We start from the raw sequence: 26,944 nt of genomic DNA on the forward strand, positions 1-26,944 counted from the left end.
AAGAGATGTGATCACCTTAATTTTTCTAGTCAGAGGGAAATGGTTTTGAAAGGTATGGTTCGTGGTGTGGATGTCAATAATATGATTTCCAGCAGCTATCGCCAACCTAAAAAGTGGATCAAAAAGTATAAAAAATAAAATTATGAGGCAAACAAAAAATGTTTTAAAACGATTTTTGAGTCCATCTTAAATTTAAAGATCATGCATGACCTAAAATGTTGCCCATAATTATTCCGGACAATTATTGTGGACAGCACAACTACAAATCTGAAAATTATATTCGATGGTTCAGCGATTTCTAATGATTTTTTGCATGCATCCATCCAGCAAAAGATTTTCACTACCTTGCTTGGTTTCTTTTTATGCAGAATAAACAATCTTGAGAACGATAGTTTTGATGCGTGCATATTTCTATCTTTATCCCACTCTTCTTAGGGCCTCTTTCTCAAGTTTGTAAAGTGCCAATACATGGCTTGCTTTGGTTATTGTATTAGCTGTGTAGGCTTTATCAAAAAAAAGTATTAGAAAATTTAATCTTATTAGGCTTATTAAAATAACCTGTCACTTTATCGAGTCGAAAAAGACTTAACAGGGAGTCTGACTTCCTATCAAAGTTAGCTCTCACATTGAGGCTCGAGAAAGTCAAAATCGCTTGGCAGAGACTTTTTCTATTTGAGAAATATTAGCCGGCACTCGAGAAATCGGCCCTTAGCTAAGTAAAGGGTATATTATTACGAAAAATGCATATTAAAAACAATTCAAGCGCATGGGAAGCTTATTTACAACAACCTATATCGCTTAAATTAGAGCCTATATTTTGGTTGGTATAAGCCGTATTTATATTATATACTCTTAGAGAGTATAATGATTTCAGTCAGAAGTTTGCAACGCAGTGCAGGAGACGTTTCCGACCCCATAAAGTGTATATATTCATGATCAGCGTCACTACACCAGTCGATCTAGCTATGTCCGTCTGTCCGTCTGTCTGTCCGTCCGTTTCTACGCAAGCTTGTCTCTCAGTTTTAAAACTATCGGGGTGAAACTTTTCCTAAAATCTTCTTTGTATTGCAGGTAGTATATAAGTCGGAACCAGCCGGATCGGACAACTATATCTTATAGCTCCCATAGGAACTATCGGGGAAAAAATTATATCTTCGGTGTTTTTTAATATATAACCTTCTAAGCTTGGAAATAACATTTTTTAATTAGTTCTGAGTTTCAAATAATTTTTTTTTTTTAATTGGACGACTGTGTTATGTAGCTGCCATAGGAACAATTGGAAAAATAGTTGGAAAATATTATCAAAAAAGTATATCTTTGGTGTTTTTTAACATATAATCTCCTGCGCTTGGAAATAACATATTTTCATTAGTTCTAAATTTTGAATTAAATTTTATCAAAATCGGATGACTATATCATATAGCTGTCATAGGAACAATCGAAAAATTGGTTTGAAAATATTATGAAACAAATTATAGCTTTGGGGCTATTTGACATATCTTACTATATAGGGAATATAATTTTTATATTTTTCAGAATTTTGAAATCAATTTAATTAAAATCGGATTACACTACCATATAGATGGCAAACAAATAACCTAAACAAATGACAACATTTTTAATATCACTGAAGCCAGCAACAATCCTTAAAAATTTCACATGGTGTTATTAAGTTGATTATTTCTTATAACTGCAAGGGTATACAAACTTCGCCTTACCGATGTTAACTTCCTTTCTTGTTATTTTGAAAACAACTACTTAAATTTCGGAGAAAAACTTACATTTTTCAAATAAATAAATTTAAAACCAAAAGTGTTTTTCTGTGAAAGTATAATAGCAACCAGCTTTTTGTATAAAGACACCAATCCGATTTCAAACTGTTTTTCGCTTCGCAGCAGACATAACCTTTAGACTTACGCCTAGGACATGCCAGATAAAAGTGGATAGATAATTTAATTGCGGGCGGCTTACATGGAGTCAGTCTCACTTGTGGAGCCAATTTCGGTAGCACACGAGAAAACATCTTTTTAGTCCGGGACACAAACCATGTGCTTGAAAGCTTTTTACATTATTTTAATGTTTGTTTTATAACGACCAGTTTAATATTAAATTTATATTACAGGAAATGTTTTAAACAAATTTACTCTCTGGTAAATAAAAAATATTTAAAATCTTTTTGAAAAATTGCATATGTATGTATATATAAAATAAACTTTTGCAGGAACTCGTGTTTTCGTATCACTACATGGCTTCGGTCTGACAAAATGCGTTCGGAGCCCATCACCAAGTGTTAGGAGTCATGCGCGAAAAGTTGACACAACTTCTACAAAAGAAAGCAATCAATAAATAAAAAATATTAAACGAGGATTAATTATAAAGCACATAAAACTATGTTAACGGGCCCAGAATGCGTTCTTCTAAGCGTAAAATATTAAGCCAGTCATACTACAGTTTAAAAACAAAAGAATATCGACCACCAAAGGTTATTCTTCAGTTTTCACAACTGTTTCACAGAAATAAGCTCATCGGATGTACTTATTGATTTATGCATAAACAAAATTAACGGATTTAACACTTCGCTATAAAAAAAATTAAAAACAATTAAGAAAAAGTTAATATGCGAATTGCACATGTGTGTATGAACCATTCGTATTAACCTGTTGAAGATATTTTAATCGAAATAAAAATTTAAAAGTTGTTATTAAAACATGTACATTTTGTCGTGTAATCCAAAAGTGAAAATATCATAAATTGTATGTTAAAGTTGAAAGTCAATGAACAAAAACTACATCTTTTTTTGTTGAGTAAGTATTGGCTTTCCATATAAATCGACAACAATATTGACATTTTGTCCGTTTTCCGGACAGATCTGTTTGTATTCTAACGACTTTATCTGGAAATATGAAATAAAATTATAGATTTGGTGTTATTAACGTATTATTATTATTATTGTATTTTTAATAATTTTGATTTAACTGTCGAAAAACGGTCAGAGAAATAAAGAAAAAATTATAAACAAAAAACAATTTTTTTAAAATTGATTGACATTTATTATTTCTTAGGGTATACAACCTTCGGCTTGCCGAAGTTAACTTCCTTTTTTGTTTAGGATTTTTTGTGTCAATCCTTGTTATAAACTTTGCCGATGGATACTTTTATATATAAACTCCTTATAAAACCCACTTATTCCATTAAAAAAAAAACAAATGTTTAAATAATATTTTCGTTTGGTTTTAGTAGTTAAGATAAAAGCAATCTATTTATAACACTTTCGCAGGTGAAGCGGCTGGCCACCTTTGTACTGTACATATGCCAAGTTTCAATGTCAAAGAACCTGAGAAATTTTTTAAACTTTGCAAATTTATGTATCAGTGAAATCCGACAACTACAAATTGCCATTTATTCTTCTGATCATAGGTTTATTACTCACTTGCTTAATAAGCAGCCTATCAGCGCAACACTGGTCTAGTTCAAACAAGTGGTCCCACGACACCAAAAATCACTGTGGACGGCATTCCACATAGTGACAATTGTTTCGAGTGCTACATCAATCGAAAGGCATTGCAAAAACTAAAAGAATTGCATACCAATACCAAATACCAAAAAAATCAATTGATGTGTCAGAAAAAGTGGTGAAAGAGTAGAAGTTTAAGTTTTGGAAAATTTGATGGGGCCGGTGTGGATAATTACCCTCGATTATCTACCTAGTTATATTAAAATCAATTAAAACACGCCTCGAATAACACCCAAACTGTCAAAATTCATTCAAAAGTAACAAGCAACAAAAAACTTTTCGGAGTCCCCTTAAAATGAAAATTGTATTTTGTTTGTCAGTTTGCCCGTTTGTCGAAATACTATTTATGCCGTTTGAACACGATTTGTCTAAATAACATCGTTTTAATATTATGGTCCAACATTTTTTTATTTATATTTTTTTTAGCCTTTTTCAGATTTCTCAAAACCGGCTTCAACGATTTTAAATAAAATTTTAAGGTATATGGCCTTTGATATGATATGGCATATGCATTGATCTTTTTTAATCCAAAATCTACTGGAACGCCTTAAAAAGTTAAGATGATGTTAAACATCTCAACTGAACACAGTAGTGTCACTACTTTTGGAAAACTATCTAATTTGGCGAGGAAAACGGCTTTAAAAAACTAAATTTTGTATACCTTAAACTTGTGAAGAACTGAAGCAAATGGCTTGTGCTTTAGGTCGATAGAAAGGTATTTTAAAATACTATGTAAGCCCTTTAAACACAATTTGTCTTGTTTGTTTGTTTATGTAGATTTTTTTGTAGCCTTTTTTCTAATTTCTCAAAAACGGCTCTAACTATTTCAAATAATATTCTAAGGCGTAAAGCCCTTGAGACTCCTAAACTTTTTCTTAATTTTAATTTACATTACGCTGCTATTCAGTTTGTAAAAGCTTAAGAAAATGTATTTGATATCAAAACTTTCGTTTGCTGTAGGTGCGATCGTCACTAGATCAGTTCAGAGGTGTTTTAATACAATATAAGCATAGAAAATTAAAATACATGTACGATATCGATTAGTTGCTACGTAGGAAAATATCAACGACTTTAATACAGGCGGTAAAAACTTTTTTTTAATAAGTATTTCATTATTTCTCTGACCGTTTCTTTGACAAAATAAAAATTCTTAAAAATATTAAAAATTAGATTCCCAAGAGTATAAGATAATACGTCTAAAAACAACGAAGCTATAATTTGTTTTATATTATTTTCCTACCAATTTTCCGATTTATTAAATTAAATTCGAAATTCAGAACTGATTAGAGAATGTTATTTCCAAGCCTAGTATGTTAAACAATTTTCCGATCATTCATATGGCTGCTATGTATTATATAGTCGTCTGATTTCAATACAATTAAATTCGAAAATCAAAACTAATAAAAAATTTTGAAGTTATATGTTGAAAAACATGAAAGATATAATAAAAACAATGTTTTCGTGAAAACTGACCGATTTAGCGTCGCTTGTGAACAGCTGTGTTTACTTTTGTGCTCCGAGTTGTTGTCTTTTTCTGTGATTTTGTGTGGTATTTATTTACAAAGCTTGTAAACAATTGCGCTAGTAATTTTGAATAGATCTCCCACTAAACGGGTACGTGTTTATAGTTATTTTAAAATTTCTATTAGATTGGTTTAATCTCTTAGCTTTCTTTTTGTAACTTACGCTCTCTAAACTTGCTAAAACTCTTTTTCTCCCTCTCAATCTCCCTCGCTCTATTTTATAACTGTAATTTATCCTCTCTATGAACCTTCTGAATTTCTGGTAGACTTTTTCGGTGCTATTTCTAAACCTTTCTGTCTCTTGCTCGATTTACATTGTATTTGTTCGTGCTTAAAATAATAATAGAATATTTTTTCTCTCGTGCTCTTACGTTTGATAACTTTTCGCGATCTCGCGATCTTTTTTTTCTTTGTATTTTGTGCCTTTGTGATTTTTGAATTTGATCCCAGTGCCCAATTTACTTTGAGGTATTTTTGATATTTTATTTCATTTTATTTTTCTCTTTGTTTTCTTATAATGGCCCTCGTCTGTTCTAAGAAAAATTACACTTGCGTCTTCAACTAAAGAAACTCAATTAGGGGTTAAAAAAAGACAACTTAACCTCCGTTAATATGACTAAAGAATCCAACCCAAATCCGAACTTGGTAGCAGCAATTCCTGTTGAAACAGGGGTAAACGAACCAACTGTGCGTATGATTACAGCTAGCTCGAGTGAAGTCCATGTTTCCGGAATAAAAACTTCTGCATTGGCTAAGTCAAAGAAATTGGTGACGACCTTACCTATAAGTACAGTAGGCATAATTCCTGGATCTCAGCCTAGTAAGGTTCAGACAGCTGCTGAGGGACGTAAGAAACTTTCAGTCGTTCCACAAAGGAAGCAATTATTTGTTTCTAGATTCACCCCAGATACCACATCAGGGATGTTTTGGAACTTATACGTAAAATTCCCATCCGAAGATATTGCAGTTGAACAATTTCGATTTTCATACGCTCGTGGGATATCGTCTTTTAAAATATTTTCTCCGCCTGATGTTTTCAATGTTTTACTTTCTGAAAGCTTTTGGCTTAATGATGATTTAATAATTAAAGAATTTGTTCCAAGTAAACCGAGAACAAATAACAGGACCTCCACTGTGCTAAAAAGCTAAAAAGTTTAATTTTGGCTGTTATGTTAGGGGACTAAATATGAAGCTACCCAAGCTTGATGCTAACTCCTCTGCATTTACTAAAGATATTTTAGCTTTTACGGAAACTTGGCTGAAACCAGAGATATCCGACTCTGAAGTTCTATCTAATAACGTTAATACTTATAGGACTGATCGCCACTCACGTAGAGGGCGGTGTGCTGATTGCCGTTACCTCTAACATAACATCTCAAAGAATTCTCATTCATATCCCGAATGAAATTGAATTTCTAAGTGTGAAAGTTTCCACCTAGCTCTGATCTAGTAATTTATGAGCACCATCTGTCTGCAATAAAATTTGTTTTATCCCTTCTTTCTAACAGAGACCGTTTGATTGTTTTAGGTGACTTTAACCTACATGATATTTCTTGGTCTCCTCCTACTGACTCATTTGTCGCTATTCCTTTATCCGCCCATGAATTTATGAATGGCCTTTTAGAATTATCGTTACAGCAAGTAATCTTTATAAAAAAGTCCTTAAGTAGAAAATTAGTTTGTTTGTTTGTTTCAAACCCGTCTGAAATTATAATATGTAGAATCGACGCTCTTGTTGTACCTGAAGACCGATATCATCCAATTATGGAACTGACAATTCGGCTCCCCTGCTCTGATACCGTCTCTCCTTTAGTTTCTCCAACTATTATTATATTTATATATACTTAACGACATGAATTCTCATTATAATTGGACAGACTTGTACAATTGTACAGAAATTGAAAGTGCCACTGAACTATTCAATACAGTGCTAAATACGTCTTTTAATGAATGCGTACTTGATAGGTTTCTTTCAAACCTAAACAGGCCTCCTTGGTTTACCAGTGCGCTTCAAAGACTTAAAAGCCCTAAATCTAACACTTATGAAAAGTATAAAAAATCGGGTAGAACAGCAGATTTTTCGAAATATGTGGTGGCTTGAACAGATTTTAATGTTCTCAACAGTCATTGCTCCGAAATAGTTTTACAACTTTGTTAATGCCAAGCGTAAGTCATCGGCATTGCCTTCATCGGTACGTCTAAACTCAATGGAGGCATCGACGGATTCTGAAATTGATGATTGCTGAGTTTTTCCAAACTACTTATAGTTCGACAGCTTGGTCGAATTCTAACTACCCTAATCCCTTAAATGTATTTTTTCTCCTGTAAACACCGAAAGCTCTATTTTTCAAGAGATTTAGCAACAACAACGCCAACTTATTCTCCCGGTTCAGATGGACTTCCCGGATGTGTGCTTTAGTTTTGTGCGTCAACCATTTGTAAACCGATTCTTAAACTTTTTAATTTGTCATTTCATCATCAGTTTTTCCTTCCCTCTTTTAATTTACACGCCATAAAAAAGGTGCGCAGGAGGATGCCCAAAATTATAGAGGTATTTCTAAATTGTCGGCAATTCCTAAAGCATTCAAACCTATTATCACTTCTCATTTGCAACATTTATGTTCCTCGCTTATATCACCGTGTCAGCATGGTTTTGTTAAGCGACGATCGACCACAACCAACCTTTTTGAATTGACATCTATGTAATAAATGGATTTAAGAAAAAAATGCAGACTGATATTGAATGTACAGATTTTAGTAAGGCCTTTGACTCCGTTAACCACTCTCTTCATTTATTTAAATTAGATCAGCTTGGGTTTCCTGGTAATGTACGAGTATTATCTTAGATTTCATGTTACTTGAATGGTAGGACTCAAATATTCAAGAATGCTGTTTCAAAATTGATCTACGTGATTGATCTGGAGTGCCTCAATCATAACACTTCCCGTGTACTAATGTATGCTGATGATGTTAAGCTTTGTTTATCATATAGTGATATAGCGTCGGGATTTAACTTACAGTCGGATATTGATTGTTTTCATGGATGGTGTGAGTACAACCTTTTAAATTTGAACTACCATAAATGCAACGTTATGACTTTTTATAGGGGTACTCCTACGTTTATCAGTTACTTTCTTACAAATACGTCCCTTGACCGTATATATTCAGTTGACGATTTAGGTGTTCTTTTTGACCCTGCCACATTATGTCCACTGTTAACAAAGCCATGAGTGTTCTTGGGTTTATAAAGCGTTGGCCAAAAGAATTTGATGACCCTTATTCGACCAAATTATTATTTACCTCCTTTGTCCGTTCTATTTTGGAATATAGTTCGTCGGTTTGGAGTACACAATATCAAGTGCACATTGACCGTATTAAATCGGAACAAAAAAAAATTTATTTTATTTGCCCTGCGTAGTTTGAACTGGGATTAAAAAGTAAGGCTACCTTTTTACCAGAGTAGATTACAATTGCTTAATTTACCTTAACATGTAAATCGTAGAACCATGCTTGGTACTATTTTTATACAAAATCTTATAAGAGGTGATATTGATTCTGCAGATCTTTTAAACCGCCAAATGTTCCTGCTAATTTTCCACGTTGTACATCAAATGTTTGTCCGCCCGAGCCCTTTCGCGTGCTGTGTAATAACTATAACAACCTTTAACATTTAATTTTTATTTCAACTTCTATCCCGGTATTAAAAACTAATATTTTGACTTATTTACTTCATTCTTAGTTGTGCCTTTTAATTTCTTTTGTGTCCCGCCTTTATTTGATTTATGTATCTTCCTCGCGAACTCGATTTTTTTTCCCAAATTGATAAAAGGGCCCCGCGCATAACGAGCACGTGATTGGTATCGTTGGGCCATTTGCTTGTACTGTTCGAACTGCATCAACGTCCATATATACAAGTATATATAGAATTATTTATGGGTCGGAAACGTCTCCCTCACTGCGTTGCAAACTTTTGACTGAAATCATAAAACCCTCTGCAAGGGTATAAAAATAATGATACAAATAAATTTTAGCAAACAAAAAAAAGTGGCCACCAAAGTTTTAGGCGCATCGTGAGCATTACAATAAAATTTCTAGCATGACAATTGTGGCCATCACAGTTTTGGGTGGTTGGTGGGCGTTAAAGTGGGCGTGGCACATATTTTTTTGGTCAATTAATCAGACAAATAAATATCAGTTAAAATTTTCTTTTTATCATATATTTTTAGGATTGTTGCTAGCTTCACTGATATTAAACCAAAAATTACTTACGTTTATTCTTTCCTATACTTGCAAGGGTATACAAAGATCGGCTTGTCGAAGTTAATTTCCTTTCTTGTTTATTTTTCTGATAATCCAGTAACGACTTACGAGTATGCTGTACACCGCAAAACTTTTTTTCTTGCGGGAGTCTACGGAGTTTGACTGCCAACGGCTCCTTTATATTTATTATTTCGTTAAAAGTTAAAAAAACATAGTTTAAATGTTGGGCTTTAATATGCCTATAAAATAATTTCTCTGACATTAACCGTATTGTGTGAAAATTTTTTTAAAATTGGTTTTTTGGCCGAATTAACCATACCCCATACAGCATTACCACCAGTTTCAGTCGGTAGTGTGTTTTATTATTACCCTGCAGTTCCACAATTCAGTTTAAGCGCTAAATCAGCACGAAGTGGACTGGGACGTTGTCAGAGGAGCCAGCGACTCGAGAAGAACAATAAGAGCCGCGCTCTTTAGCGGGAGAGAAATCACAAAAATACATTTTTTGTTCTCCTTCTCACGTCATGTCTTTTCTGAAAAATGCGGGTGAAGGCAAATAGGCCTAGCACTTAAAGAGACTAGACTGTTATACACCCTTTCATTTAAAATAATGCAAAATGTCTGGTAAATTTAAAATAAAATAATTTAAATAATTTGTGTAGGGGTTAATATATTTGTTTTTCTTTAGTTTCAAGCTAATCCATAAAACGATTTTCATAATGGAATTTTCAAAAAAAAAATTTACATAACGATTTGCATAGTCGAACATGTCCATAAGTACCCTAAATTCAAGTATAACGGAACATGCATAGACTAACGGGACATAAAAAAAACAGAACAACAGCGGATTAGCGGTTGATAGTTGTTTTTCTGGAAGTACTTGTCTTTCTTCGTCTTTATACCCTTGCAGAGGGTATAATGATTTCAGTCAGAAGTTTGCAACGCAGTGAAGGAAACGTTTCCGACCCCATAGAGTATATATATTCTTGATCATCGTCACTAGACGAGTCGATCTAGCCATGTCCGTCTGTCTGTCCGTTTCTACGCAAACTAGCATCTCAGTTTTGAAGCTATCGGGCTGAAACTTTCCCAAAAGTCTTCTTTCTATTGCAGGAACCAGCCGGATCGGACAACTATATCTTATAGCTACTAGGGGGAAAAAATTAAAAAATATATAAATGTTCGGTGTTTTTTAACATAAAACTTTTTACGCTTGGAAATAAGCGAGTTATTTTCCCACCAATTTTCCGATCTTTTCAATGACAGCTTTCTGATTTCGATAAAATTTAATTCAAAATTCAGAACTAATTAAAAAAAATTATTTTCAAGCTTAGAATTTTATATGTTAAAAAACACCGAAGATACAATTTTTTCATAATTTCCTACCAATTTTCCGATTGTGTCTATGGCAGCTATATGATATAGTCGTCCGATTTTGATAAAATTTAATTCGAAAATCTATACCAATTAAAAAATGTTATTTCCAAGCGCAGGAGGTTATATGTTAAAAATTACCAAAGATATAAATTATTTTATATTATTTTACCATATAGTCGTCCAATTTTGAAAAAATTTAACAGGAAATTCAGAATAAATTAAAAAATGTAATTTCCAAGCTTAGACGGTTTTATGTTTAAAAACACCGAAGATATCATTTTTTTTTAATTTTAATATATAGTTGTCCGATCCGGCTAGTTTCGACTTATATACTACCTGCAATAGAAAGAAGACTTTTAGCAAAGTTTCAGCTCGATAGCTTAAAAACTGAGAGACTTGTTTGCGTAGAAACGGACGGACAGACAGACGGACATGGCTAGATCGACTCGTCTTGTGACGCTGATCAAGAATATATATACTTTATGGGGTCGGAAACGTCTCCTTCACTGCGTTGCAAACTTCTGACTGAAATCATTATACCCTCTGCAAGGCTATAAAAATTATATCTTCGGTGTTTTTAAACATATAAACTGCTAAGCTTAGAAACAACTTTTTTAATTAGTCTATATCGACTATATCATATAGCTGCCATAGTAACGATCGGAAAATTGGTGGTAAAATAATATAAGAAAATTAAATCTTCAATATTTTTTAACATATAACCTTCTAAGCTTGGATATAACATTTTTTAATTAGTTCTGAGTTTCGATTTAAATTTTATCAGAATCGGATAACTATATCATATAGCTTTCATAGGAACAATCGGAAAAATGGTGGGAAAATAATATATAACAAGCCAAAGCTATGGTGCTTTTTGACATATAACCTTCTCAGATTGGAAATAACATTTTTTAATTAGTTCTGAATTTAGAATTAAATTTTATCAAGAACGGACCACTATATTATATAGCTGTATATCAAAAAGCCGTATTGCTTGTATAACTGTATTGATTATTTCTTATAACTGCAAGGGTATACAAACTTCGGCTTGCCGAAGTTAACATCCTTTCTTGTTTAACGTGTATCCTCCTACGCTTGGAAATAACATTTTTTATTTGGTTTTGAATTTCGAATTAAATTTTATTAAAATCGGACGACTATATCATATAGTTGCCATAGGAACGATCGGAAAGTTAGTCGGAAAACATGAAATAAAAATTATATCTTTGGTGTTTTTTAACACATAAATTTATAAGCTTTAAAATAACATTTCTTAATTAGTTCTGAATGTCGAATTAAATTTTATTAAAATCGGACGACTATATTATATAGCTGTCATAGGAACGATCGGATAATTGATGGGAAGTAATGTGAAACAAATTATAGCTTTGGGGCTTTTTGACATATTATCTTATAATATTGGGTATATACATTTTTATACTTTTAAGAATTTCGAATTCCATTTAGTAAAATTATTGATTATTTTTTACAACTGCAAGGGTATACAAACTTCGGCTTGCCGAACTTATTTTCTTTTTTTGTTTATTTATCTTTTACAAATTTTTTATTTAAAAGCTTAGAAACAAAACAATCACTATGCATTGGCGAATCGGATGGATGTTGTCCCAATTGATTGGTCAGCATCGACCTATTTTAGAGTAGGAAACCAGTCGTTCTAGCTAAATCTTCGCCTGTACAACAGACCAACCTTCGCCAGTCATTCAGGCCAACAGAAAAATACACTGTTAGGACACAAAGCTTCTACAGCACTATTCAGTCCGTCGCTCTGCCAACTGAATCATGCTCTTAGATGGTGCCTGGACTTCCTTGCCAGTTTCTGTTTTTTCTGTCTTTTACGAGTATATATTCTATATCAGCATCACTAGACGAGTCGATCTAGCCATGCCCTTCCGTACATCCGTTTCTACGCAAACTAGTCTCTCAGGTTTAAAGCTATCGGGCTGAATCTTTCCCAAAAAGGTGGTTTATATGTCGGAGCCAGCCGGAGCGGATAACTATATCATATAGCTGGCATAGAAACAATCCGAAGAAAAATTTTAAAAAATTATGACTTTGGTGTTATTTAACATATAACCACCTCTCATATAGCTGTCGTAGGAAAGATCGGAAAATTGGTGGGGAAATAATATGAAACAAATTATAGCTCTGGTGTTTTAGATTCGTCGGAAAGTATGTAACAGGTAGAAGAAAGTATATATATTCTTGATCATGATCTAGCCATGTCCGACTGTCCGTCCGTCCGTATGAACGCTGAGATCATGGAAACTATAAGAGCTAGAATATTCATACTTGGCATGCAGATTCCTGGTCTTCCTACGCAGCGCAAGCGGGTTGCAACGACCACTTAAACGCCTACAATCGGAGAATATCTGTAGCGCCTACAGTTTTTATGATAGAAAAAAATCTTATCTGAAATGTATCTGTCTCATCAATACCTATCGATGCCACGCCCACTCTAACACCCACAAATTGCAAAACGCTTTAAACTGTCTGCCGCCCACATAACATCTCCTGAAAAAGGCGCCGTAAAATATCTTTTTTCTGCTTATACATCTTCATTATCCTTTTGTTCCCTTAAGCTGAGTAACGGGTATCTGATAGTCGAGGCACTCGGATTTGCGGATTGTTACAAGTTCGCAAATCACCAATAGTTATATAACGAGTGCACGCGACCAAATTGGCGTTGCGAAACAAGCGCATCGCTCATCCGGAGCGCCAATCGTCTTCTCATCGTAGAGGGAGCGTATATCAGCTGCGTCCCTAACCTTCATATCGTCACAGGAGAGCATCAGCGGGCTTCAACCTAACCTCGTCGCGGGAACACATAGAAAAAGGAGCGCCTGAACAAAGATTCGCATTTTATATCGATGGTAAAGAGGACTATGTAAATAAATTCAATCTTTATATTCATCATTTCAACAAACACATATTATAATGCACTTGGGTTTCAGTCATCATATCCAACACATACACACACACACATTCAGCCTCACTTAAGCTGCCTTGCTTTGATCTTCGCGAGCTCTTTTGTTGTGTCAATTTTATCGCCTGCCTTGTTTCAAGTGCACATAGTCTAGCAGATATCTTCAGTGCAGTGTGATAGTGCAGATATTATATCGCTACCAGCAGCATTGCATTGGCACTGATTTGTTAGAAATAATCTAATAGGGGAAGTTGCTGGTCACAATGGTTGGAAGTAAGAAACGTATTGGTAGAACCCTCTCTGCGGAGGACGACACAAAAAAATTTCTTGAACGGCTTGAGCGGAAAAAGAATCATATAAATAAAATTGAGGCCATAGTTCAAGAAAATCCCCCTAATCCGTTTGAAATGAAATATCGTTTATGTATGGAAAAGGCGATCGAGGTGCAATAACAATAAGAGGCAATTAATATAAATTTAGCATGTAGAGAGGAGTTAGAAGAATTATGTGTATCAGCAAAGGTCTTATTAATATCTAATTTTAATCGGTCTGAAGGAGAAAAAAATCATTGTACCTCGCGAAAATAATAATAGTTTAAGTTCCTCAGGCAGTCACAGCAGTTCGACGCCAACTAAGCCGAATTCAAAAATTGTATATGTCTGCTTAGCAGCTTAGTTCTCCACGACGAATCTTTATCAACTGTCGAAAAAGAAAAAGATGCCTTAGGAACAGTAAAGGCTTACCAGACCACCGAAACAAATTACGCAAGGACCCACGCGGCCTTGGTCAAAATTTATGAGATTCCGTGTTTAATGTATTTTAAAAGTACCTCTCGCTTGTTTAAAATCCCAACAATGCAAGCGCCATCCTCCCCGCCGTTACGATTCCTTAGCGACACTGAAACTGCTATGTATGAATCTTTCGCTCGCCAACGAGAGAATTCTCGCCAACGCAATGATAATTTATATCGTCATGTCTATAGATGGTCCCAAGCCGCAGTCGAGATGGGAAGAACTACTAAGTTATGATTCTATTCTGTTATGGAAAGGTTGCTTACAGGCGCATTAACCGGCTAAGGAAAGCACGAAAGGGTGAAGAGCTCCCAAACAAAGACATCTAGGGAACATGCCTAGATATAGCAAAGCGGCACTAAAAGAATCCCTACCTGCCAAAGAGCTTAAATCTAAATATCACTACTGCAAGTCAGATGAACATTTTATTTAAAGTGGCACTTCCTTCGCAAGTATCTCATTAGAAGCTCGGTTCTGACAATCAGTCCCATAATACTTCGCTTAGTCAACCCTTACCTCAAAGAATCGATCACGTCTTACTCACAACGGCCCTCTTCGATGTTCAAAGTCAGGCAGGAGACAAGCTGTGTGCTAGAATATTTTTTGAGTCGGGGTCGCAATGAAACAGTTGCAATCGCTCCTGATTGGATTACAACAGGCATCTTTCCAGCAGGCCCTAACTTGCTTCGGCGCTAAGTTGTTTTTCGACTTGCTTAGGGAAGGACGAATACGTTACAAACACTCAGGTCCAACCCTACAAAATACTGTCTTTGGCCGGGTATTCGTAAAGTAAATCCGCCAGCACGATCAAATCTCATATACCACTATAGTAGCTACAGGGAAATTAGGGAAATCGAAAAGATACCCGATTTAACCAATCATTTATGCACCCTTGACCAAAAGTTGCAAGAGGAATCAATTGCACATGAATCTGCGGTAAAAATTGTAGTAAATGGGTCACCCAAATTATGTCCTCCCTCTTGAAACTGTGGAATCACCTGCAGAACTCAGTTTGTCCTTTTCTATCTTCGCGCAAGCTTTTGCACTCTTGACCATTTCACTCTTTGTTATTATTTTGTGTGTTCGTTGAGATGACCGACTACCGAAAGCAGCGACTATCTATCATCGTCAATAAATTTCCCTCAACAGGTCGGTAAGCAACAATCACACTAAAATGACAACAAAATTATAGACGGAGTCGTAGGTGGGCAACGTACCAGCAACGAAACTTATACAGCACGGTGCCCTGCTTACACGGAGCAGCGACCAGGCGCTCAGTGGTAGACTACCTATACGAAGCAGCGACCAGGTGTTCAGTGGTAGCACAACAGAGCGAATACATTAACTGTCCGGTGCGCTGCTCACATAGCAGCAGATGAGTGCATTTAGCACCGCTGATACAGCGGCATGCACAGTCAGTCAGCAGTCAGCAAAAGGAAAGATCGTCCTGCTTACTACATCCCCTTGTTCCACGGCGACGCTCAAGAGTCGTCTATCCACTACCGGTTAGGGACAAACAATAACAATGTAGTATGGAAGAAGATCTGAGGAAAGAGAAAGAGTTGGTAACATTGTTAAATATAAAAGCTTTTGGAATAAACTCACAATATACACAGTTGGCGGCTTAGCAAGGTTTTAAATAAATTCAGTGGGTTCGCAAGATTGTATATTCACTCCTGCTTCCTGAACAAATATATGCAATGTTATTGGTTTCGCAATGTTAGTAGCACACAAGCACAATAAGATGGTCAGTTTCAGCAAGCAAAAATTATTACCTATTACTATTCGATTGCATTAAAAATGGTTAATACTTAAAAAAAAAAATGTGTGTATAAAGTATTGTGCAAGGCCTACAACAGCCCACACTTTTTATACAAATTCGTCGAACTTGTGTAAAAATTAAAATAAAAAGTATTTTATAATATATAATATACATGTTGTTGCCTCTTATATTTGTATTCTTGATCGCAGCTATACTTTGACTAATAAGGTTGCCATTTCCCAACTGAAAAAACTCACATTAACCCAATGTTCTGTTATACCAAATAAGATAAGACTTAAAAAAATAGGGAATACTCTTTAGTAAATAAACGATTAAGAAGACGGGGTTCCATCTTTCGAGCAACTTCTTATTTATTTTTCCTAAAAAAAGAAAACAACTAAAAATAATTATGAACCCATTAGTCGAGAGCCTCGACTATCAAATACCTAAATGTAAAATAGATAAGCAGCAAATCGATATGGTAAAGCCGCTTTTTTAATGTGGGCAGCAGATAAATTTAAGCGGTTTGGCTATTTGTGGCCGTTAGAGCGGGCATCAATCGGTAGGTATTGTTGAGACAAATACATTTTGATTAGCTTTTTTTTTCTTCCTTAAAACTGTAGGCGTTACAAATTTTTGCGGGTTGTGGTCGTTAGTGTGGCCGTGGAAAAATGCTAGTGGACTATTGATCCTGATCGAAAATATATTTACTTTAGGGGGTCGGAAACGCTTACTTTCCGGAAAACTAACAAAGCTTTCACTTTCGCAACGAAAGTCACGGCAGTCACGTAGTGACAAAGGCCCGCAAAAAAGTGCGCGATTTTAAAAAAAGTTAAAGTGTAAAAGTGAAAGTGTAAAAGTGAAAGTGTAAATGTAAAAATTTAATTTGAAAAATAATACTTTGTGCTAACATCGTTTAAAAACTATGAGCAAAAGTTTTGTTTTTATTCCAATTTCTTAAAAGTTTTTTTTTCTGATTTTCATAAACGGATCTAACGATCTCGGGTTATGCCTTTAAGTGCCGGAAGGGATGAATACCCACGCCCATGAATGATACTTTGGTTAAAATCAGGTGCTCCGTTGAAAAGTAATACTTTGTGCGCCTTTCTAACATGATTTGTTAAGTTAACATCGATTAAATACTACGAGCAAACTTTTTATTTTTATTCCGATTGTTTTAAAGTTTTTTTCCTGATTTTCATAAACCAATCTAATCTTTGAAATAAAAAACTTTTTAAACTTTAAAATTTTAAAATAAAAAAAAAATAAAACAAAAAAATTAAAATAAATCTAATTTGCCAATTTTAATTATAAATATTTAAAAAAGGTCTTGTTCTACCACTTTTATTAAAAAAATTGAATGTAAAACTTGAATGAAAAAATATCTTTTGATCCAATTGGAATATTACAATTATTACAATTGGAAATAAAAACATTTATGATCCGCAAGATTACAGTTTTCATATTATGACCTGTTGTAGTTGTAATATATTTAATGTCTTCTTAAAAACAGAAAAAAATATCTGGATTGTGAATTATAGCCATTCTCATTTTCTGGTGTTATATAGCTGGATGGTTTTATGTTTGTTTAATACTCAGAACTAAGAAACTCCAAATAAAAATAGCAGAATAAGTCCTGAAAATGTCCTTTCTTCTTGTAGGTCTTGGAGCGTAGAAACTCCAAAAGGTGTCATTAAAAGTCTTCTTTTCATGTCACATTTCATATAAAAGAAATCGACTTGTTGATCTTAAATATATTTAAAATGCTACAATTTACCAATTCTTTCAAAGTTTGCATTACATTTTTTTTAACTTTTGGGAACAAGACTTATTTTTAATTTATGTGGGATGTGGTAGTGGAGGGACAAGGAACACCAGAAGTGGACTCACCTTCACTTCAACGAACTCGAAATACTTTCTTGAAAGAGGATCCAGAAATTTTTGGGGGCTCAGCGGAGTATAGCTTACTATTCGACAAAACCTATAATTTGACAAAAACAAATAGGTTTGGAAAAGATCATCAGAAGCAATTTGGCTGGATTGTGACCAAGAAGCCAAGAGTTGAAGCAGACAGCTGAGTACACTCTTCCCGAACATCTGTATCAAGAGAATATCGTTATTTGTTTCGTTGTTAGAGACGTAAAGAATATTACTGTATTGTATGATGAATCATTATACCCTCTGCAAGGGAAAAAAAATTAGCCCATTTTTTTGACCGGCCAAATCGTGAATTAGATGAATCTATCGGCGTACAGGGTAAGTGTGCATCGAATGACTTCATTATATTCCGGTACATCAAGAGAAAAATGAGGGGCCGATGATATTGATCACTTCGGAACCCTTTTTTTTTAAGGCAATCGCGGACATGCCCATATATTCGCCATTCTTTCAGTAAATATTCGATTTTAAAGGATGTTAAAAGCAGACAAGCCCTTTTTTCTTAACAAAGATTACAGATACTTCGGTCCGCCGAAGGCTATTATATTAGATCGTGGAATTGTGCTTACCTTGTAACAATTTTGAGAGAGATGTAGCAAAACCAAATTCAATATTTAACAAACGCTGTACGAAGACATTTTGCCACTGCTAAAGACGCTCCCGGACTATTTTCAACTATGAACGTACTATGAACGGCAACATAAAAGTCTAAAGGAGAACGCAATCTTCAATGTTGTTTAAGCTCGAAAATTAATGCAACATTAAGATTTTTTCATGCCAATACAGAAAACCAGGATGAGGAGTCTATCTTTGACAACCGAAAGCAAACTATCGTCAGCTTGTTTATGCGAGCGAGGCAAATAGAAACAATGGTTTGCCAGCCCAATCCTTCTGTCTACACCATTCGTAATCGTTTGGTCGAAATATATGTTATAGACGAGTAGAGCAAGCTCAAACAACTTTACCGAGGACCTTATTTCATCGTCGATGTCTGCGGAAATGTTCGCACTGTCTCTCTCTCCCTCTCCGAAGGAGTTACTGCGTCGTTTCGTCCGATGAAACACACCAAGGAATAGTCGAAACAGTGGACTTCACCCGGCGAGCCTGCCTTTTAAAGTTTGAATAATAATAAGCTTATCTTTCTTCCTGGATTTGCCCTTCATTTTAATGGATTTGTTGTCTATGACTTTAATAAAGGGGTTCGTTTTCTTGCGTATTATACTCGGGTCTTCTTGCGTACTTAAATATTTCAGCTGGTATTCTTTTGTAATTGGATTCCTTCTGAATTCAGCAGTTTTTTTAAAGCAACCTTTTGAACGCTTTTTTAAGCAGAAGAACAAGCACAGGTTCAGCTCAGGTTGAGCGCTTGTTTAAGCAAAAGAAAAAGCACAGATTCAGCATAGGTTGAGCTCTTATTTAAGCAGAAGAAAGAGAACAGGTGGAGTGCTTAGCAGATATATAAATATAAAATATAATCTTGGTTTTCTTTCATTGTGTTTATTTTCTTTTCAATTTACAATGTTGGCTAGGGTGTTATTGGATCGTTGGAGTCGTGGGTACCTTACATCAAGGGTCTGAGTAGCCTTAGCAATAGGAAACGTGGTTTCTGGTACAATTTGCATTACAACGGCCACGCCCCTTCAGGTTCTGATTAATATTAATGGGTTTCGATAATGGATTTCCCCATTATGAGCAATTAAGGGTCATCAGGTAAAAAATGTCGCACACCGAAAGTATCCAAAGGCTGTTATCTTTCAAAAACAAGTCCGATCATGTTTGAAAATATTATGTTCTATGACTGTAAAAGTAATTTAGAAATCAAAAGTACCCCAATAAAATAAATTTTTCATGTCAATGATTATCAAATGTCGAATATTTTTTAAGATATATTTTTGTTTCCGCCCCAGACTAGTCCTTTCAACAAAAGGGACAGAAAGATATCAGCCAGAGCTACCCAAAAAGGACTATTACCTGATCGCAAGAAAAGGGACACTCGCTCATTACCATGATAATAAGGGTTCAAATCGCTACTCGCAAGTAGTTGACTTATCTTACTATATGAAATATTTTCCATATCCCATATCAGTCATTTTAACTTAAATTGGACAATTTCCTCATGAAATTTAATTTTATTTATGTTTCTTATAGCTCTTTACACATCTAGTCTCAACTTAAAAAGTACGTACATAACATTTTTTCTTGTTTTGGTCCAATACGCGGAGCAGCATATTCTCGTTTGTCTTTGAATTGTTTGGATGGAATCGCAGCTGATCTCAAGCTGGTGGGGGAGCGGGTCGAGAGCGTGAAGAATGAGGAGGCCGTCATACGATACATTTTTAAAGGGTGAAAATTTAAAGACGTTCAACCACAAACTCTGCTTTTCGCTGAGCTCACTCCGCCGCCGAAATTTGCCGACATTTTGCGGGCAAGAGAAACGCAAAGATCCTCAGTGTCTGTCATTATTAAAATGGAAAACTGTCAGCTTACAACTGATAGGGTACGACTCACAAGCCGCACTCTATATTAATAAGCCACTTTTAAGAGAGCACTATATCATTTTTAAAGTGGCCATAAAGCCTAAGAAAGCATACAATTTTGTCAATTGTTTTTACTCGCAGAAGCCTTGTGCATGTCCGCTGCTATGACAATATATTATACCGCATCGAGCGCATGTATGAGCTTTAGTGCTCTCTCATGATCTGGGCCTACAAACGCAAACCGCTCTTCTCCTCTCTTTATTTTCTACATCGGCTACAACTTCTGCTTCTTCACCTGGATCGCATGATATGCTTGCCACTCCTAACAGTTAGAGCTTTCGCCCCTAAAATTGTATCTTAAATTTATTTTAATTTATCTGTAGTGTTAAATCATTTATTTTTAATTATTGTTAACTGTCAAGGGCTTGCAACTATCTGTTTGAATCTTGAATTCCTTATTTTCACTAAAGAGCCCTTCCAATAGGTTAATAAGTTCGACCAGACTAAAATAGGTAGCAGCGAGTTTATTTACAATTTAAGTTAAGGACAAATGGGTCCATATTAAAGCGCAGAGTCTGTTAAAAAAATGTATGAATTTAGGTACTTGTTGCTGGTGGTATTCTTGACCTTTTCTTTGTTAATGTACCTAGTAAGATTTTATTGTATGTTCTCTCTGTACCAGTTCTCTCTAAGCATTACCTCATCTTTCTGACGTATTATGTGACCTTAGCTTATAATTTTGACACTCAAATTTCCAAATTTAAAAAAAAATTTAAAAAAAAACATGCCGTGAATTTTTAAATTGGTAAAATCAAGTAGCTGGCCAAATATTAAGTGGACGTCAACGATTTGAACAGTAAGTTCGATGAAGCTACACGTAACAAGTACCTACACGACAGACTGGGATAATAGATTTAGTTTTATGTGTGTGTTCGTGAAGTTCTTGAATGTTTACCGTAGGTGAAGTCAAACGCTGAAGGCCTGGATGGCATCAGCTCAAAATTTAATAAATTGTTGTTACCTCTACTCCTTAGCCATATTACACACATTATGAATACAGCAACTACCACATCAAATTTTCACTCCGCATGAAAGTTCGCAAAAATTGTCCCTATACCGAGAAGCCAAACCGAGTTCACCCCCATATCCCTACTTCTTTTTTTGTAAAAATTTTTTGAATAAAAATTCCAAGCTTAGAGAGGAGCAATCTGGTTTCAGAATAGCTAGGAGTTGTATCAGTGCCATTACTGATGTAGTTGAGGACATTCGATCAAGGCAGATGAAAATTGGATAACGTTTTTGACTCTACTTGATTATAGAAAGGTTTTTGATACCGTCAACCATCGTATTCTATGCACCCAAACTAAAAACACTTATATTTTTCGTATCTAATAGGAAAACAAGCAGTTGTTTCAGGGTCGAGTACTTCTTTTGTTTCTTTGGCTTTGTTTCGGTGTCTTAAGGTGTTGTTCAAGGATCTTTGTTAGGGTCCTTATTGTTTTCAATCTATGTTCATGACTTACCAAATGCGCAGTTCTATGTTAGTAAGCCTCTGTGTATCACCCTGCTTTTCAATATTAATATCTGGGCCATCGAAAGCGGTCTTTGCCTTAACCCAAAAAAATTAGCAAGTATATAGTTATAAAAACCCTTCCGAATTTAATAATTGGCAATAGCCCAATCAAATATGAAGAATCTGCAGTCAGCCTGGGTACCACCTTTATTAAAACGTTAACATGGAGCAAGCATATTTCCAAAGCAGCTGGGATTTTGAGACATCTTTCGATTTCTATATCCTTTTTGCCAACTCAGCTGCGTAGTGCTAGTGGCCTTAACAATTTTAGTTCCCACCCTGTTTTACGGTGCTGAGATTTTTGGGCATTGCGACACTGAAAATACGCAAAAATTGTTCCTTGTTTTCAATCGTTTGTTATTTCTTACATAATCAATAATAATCTTTACCTTAGCCTTAGTCAGTGGATCAACTTTAAGACATTAATCTATTATCAAAAGATTGTGTGCACCCTCGAACCGTCTTACTTGTTTCAGAAACTTTCAGGTAAATCGCAAAGAATACCAAACAATATTATTCCTAGATAAAAAACCTTATGTTCGAGAAGGCAATTCTGTATTAATGCTATTCGCCTATGGAAACATCTACCTTATGCTCTTAGGACAATCAGAAGGAATCAGAATCAGGGGAATTATGCGTCCTTTCTCGCGTACACGATGACACCTGTTGAATATAAATTGCTCAAAACGACAGAAAAGACTACGATATCAATACTGTCAATTGGGGATGTGAGGGTATGGCCTTTAAGTATATGATTTATGGTATGATATTTTTATGACCTCGAAACCCATTAAAATCAATCATACGCTTATGATACCACTAGCCTTCCGCTTATGGCACCTCGAGTTATTAACACAACTCATTGCCTTTTGCAGCGTTTTCTCAGGACGCTCCGATGGCCCTACTTGAGTGATTGCATCTACAAAAAATTAGTTTTCAAAATAGAATTAAACACGAATAAATTGGTAAGTTTCATTTTTAATAAAAGAAATGTAATTTCTTGAACTTAATTAATACTTACTTAGTAAGGCCGCCACAAAATTTGGGTAGGGTTTCAGCTTCTTTTTGCTTCGCCCCCTCTAAATTATGAGTAAAAAAAAAAACAAATAAAATTTGTTATCGAGCGGCTGAGCCTTCCACTTTTCAACGGGTTTGCCATCATTTTGATCTAAAAATTAATAAAAATGAAGAAAAGGGAAACTATAGACTAAACTTACATATTTTTTTTTTCTTTTTCACCACACATTTTAGTTCCAACGCTTAGAGGTCCTCGTTTTAGAAATGGGAAATGATCGCCCAATACTCTCTATAGCCCTACTCCCTGCTTTCCCTGATGATTTGACATAGCCTGTAAGCGTTTCCACAGCTTCCGCTGGGGTTCGTAGGGTCTCGCCAATTATTTTAACTCCGTCAGAACTACCGAGAGACTGTTTTCAAATGTGCATAGTAAACTAGAACATTTAGGAAAAGTATTATACATACCGCTGGCACACAGCGGGGAACTCATTTTGTTAAAAACTTTTAAAAGTGAATAAATAATAAATAAAATAAAAAATAAATATGCACACGAAATTAAAAATATTGATCAAAATAAAATAAGGTAAATAGGAAATAATTAAAAATAATATAAATAAATAAAATAATCTAAAAATAATAATTAAACAATAAAGGAAATTATTTTCGGCAAGCCGAAGTTTGTATACCCTTACAGTTATAAAAATTAAATAACAACTTAAGTAACACCATGAGAATTTTTTTTTTTTTGTTGCTAACCTAAGTGACATTAAAAAAAAATGTTCATTCTTTTTTTTCAGACCATTTTTTTGACATCTATATGTTAGATTAGTCTGATTTTTACTAAATTAAATTCGAAATTCTTAAAAATATAAAAAATTATATTCCTAATATTATAAGATAATATGTCAAAAAGCCCCAAAGCTATAATTTGTTTCATATTATTTTACCACTAGTTATTCGATTGTTCCTATGGCAGCTATATGATACAGTCGTCCGATTTTGAAAAATTTTATTTAAAATTTAACACCAATTAAAAAATGTTGTTTCCAAGCATAGGAAGTTATATGTTAAAAAACACCAAAGATATACTTATTTAAATTTTTTCCCCGATATATCCTATGGGAGCTACAAGATATAGTTGTCCGATGCGGTTGGTTCCGACTTATATACTGCAATACAGACAAAACTTTTGGGAAAGTTTCAGCCCGATAGCTTTAAAACTGAGAGACAAGTTTGCGTAGAAACGGTCGGACAGACGGACGGACAGACGGACATGGCTACATCGAGTCGTCGAGTGACGCTGATCAAGAATATATATACTTTATGGGGCCGGAAACGTCTCCTTCACTGATTTGCAAACTTCTGACTGAAATCATTATACCCTCTGCAAGGGTATAACATATGTTCCGTATTTTTATACATATAACCTTCTAAGCTTGGAAATAACATTTTTAAAATTTTTAAGAATTTCGAATTCAATTTAATAAAAATCGGACTACACAAACATAAAGATGTCAAGAAAATTTTATAAAAAAAAGATGAAAACCCTTTTTTTTAATATCACTGAAGTTACCAAACAATTCTTAAAAATTTCACATGGTGTTACTAAAGTTGATTATTTATATAATATAACTGCAAGGGTATACAAACTTCGAACTAAGCACCCGATGCTTAGGTCGGGGCCCTTGATGCTTCACTTGCTGCGCAGCTGCAGGCTGGCCAGGTAATTCTTGGGTAAAACTGTTGCTTGAGAGCATTCGCCACCGCTTCAAGTAGGCGTAGCCGGCCTTGCTGGGTATTCCGTTTGTGTCGAATTCTGGCGGCAGCGTAAGAAGAGGCTGGCTGGATCAGAAGATGTCCGGGGTCAGCGCTCTTGTGGCGACACAATGGGACGAGAATACTCCATCAGGTGGGTGCTAAACTCGTCTGCTGTGAGCTTGGCGTTGCCGACCCCCCGCAGCAACTAATGCTTGGCGGCCTTGGCCGATGCCTCCAATAGTCCTCCAAAGTGTGGTGACCTCGGCGGTATAAAAGACTTCTGGACGCCTCGTTAAGCCGCGTAAGGTGCGTTCCGCTTCTCGAGGACCTTGCTCGCTTCCATGAAGTTGGTAGCGTTGTCGCATTACATCTTCCCACCCACCTCCCCCCCAGCCGATGAACCTTTTGAAAACAGATAAAAATCAGTAGATAGATCGACAACGAGTTCAAGGTGAAGAGCCTTTGAAGGGGGGTTTTCCACGAATCTTCAGCATAAGTCTACCCTACAAACCAATAAGGGGCGAACTCTCTTGACCCCATTTGCGGTCAAGTTTCCCATTATCTGACACAGTAGTACGGGCTTGTTACGAAAACAGTGGACGCAACCACGGACGATCTTCGAACAAGCCACTCGCGCATTGATAAGCCAAATCTGCTGCGACAGACACCATCACCTTGCGCCTGAATAATAATGGGCACTATGTAAGTTGCGAAGAAATAACGTTACGAATTGGGATTTTAGCGATAGAAGTAAAGGAAATGTTCATCGGTATTGGCGCATTCAACAATCTGTTTCCAACACGAATCAAACGAAGCGTCACACCTTACACATCGTCACATCTTATTCTGTAACGAACCGCTACACTTATAAAAACTCTAGGCCAGATGTTACCTCGAGATGCCAGCGCACGCGACAAGTTATTCTCCGGCTCTGGCTCTTCGGCTATGGGTGTGATGGTCTTGCCGACATCTCGGAATGCCTATTCCTAATAAAATTCCGATATTCGCGTGCCTCACCAATCTAACCGGTATAGAGAACACACACATCATGTTGCTGGACCTTTCTTATATACAGGGTTGCCCATATTCGACGGACCCATCTGACGACGCCATAACTTTTGACAGAGATGTCAGTTTCGCTTAATGACATACCGCGTTTGAAGCGTCAGTCCAAGCAGATTTTTACCATGGAACAATACACGCCACGCGAGCGCCCTTAAATAGTTGAAATTTACATTCAACAGTACAAGTCAATTGTGAAAACTCAACGTGCTTTTAAAAAATTAAAAAAATGTGAAAAGTGCGCCTTCTAAGAACACCATTAAGCGTTTATACGAAAAATTTACGACTGGTGAGCCTCTTTCTAATCCGAAGAGGCCAAATAAAAGTCGACCAAGGCGATCGGACGAGAATATCGCTGCCGTACGAGCCAGTGTTGAGATGTCCCCAAGAACATCCCAAAAACGCCGTTTTCAGCAGTTGGGCATGGCTCGGTCCACTTTACAACGGATTTTTCGCGTTGATTTGCATTTGTTCCCGTACAAAATTCAATTGACGCAAAGATTGTTGCTTACGAACAAGCCTCGTCGATTGGAATCGGCCCAAAGAGTCAACGAAATGGCCGAAGATGACGATCAATTTTGGAACAAAATTATCATGTCCGATGAAGCCCATTTCACATTGAATGGGAACGTAAATAAGCAAAATTGCCGTATTTACGCCACTGAAAATCCTAAGAAGATTCAAGAAGTGCCTCTTCACGACGAAAAAGTCACAGTTTGGTGCGGCGTTAGTTCGAAAACGGTCATTGGGCCGTTTTTCTTCCAAAATGAAAATGGCCATGCTGTTACCATCAACCAGGAGCGTTATCGCGACATGATGACCAATTTTGTGATGCCAATTATTCGTCGAAAGCGTATGAGGCAGTTCTGGTTTCAACAAGAAGGCGCTCCACCGCACACAAGTCGCATAACAATCGATTTTCGGAAGAAATTGTTTCCGGGCCGTTTG

At 35.6% G+C, this 26,944-nt stretch overlaps 1 protein-coding gene across 6 annotated transcripts in view; it reads left to right on the forward strand.

Moving 5' to 3' along the window:
* Nucleotides 1–26,944, forward strand: part of LOC108023841 (uncharacterized) — a 104,965-nt gene that overhangs the window by 67,244 nt on the left and 10,777 nt on the right. The window contains exons 1-2 of one of the 6 annotated variants that reach the window (XM_044092646.2): nucleotides 2,276–2,804; nucleotides 23,035–23,124. The exons of 3 other annotated variants lie outside the window; for them this stretch is intronic. The gene's annotated coding sequence lies outside the window, so the exon portion shown is untranslated. Of the gene's footprint in view, nucleotides 1–2,221; nucleotides 2,805–4,124; nucleotides 4,230–23,034; nucleotides 23,125–26,944 lie in introns of those variants that run through there. 2 more of the 6 variants (XM_044092647.2, XM_050889801.1) reach the window with 2 other exon arrangements.

Source organism: Drosophila biarmipes, unplaced genomic scaffold (assembly GCF_025231255.1).
Source record: "Drosophila biarmipes strain raj3 unplaced genomic scaffold, RU_DBia_V1.1 ptg000007l, whole genome shotgun sequence".
In the NCBI taxonomy this organism is placed as follows: Eukaryota; Metazoa; Arthropoda; class Insecta; order Diptera; family Drosophilidae; genus Drosophila; species Drosophila biarmipes.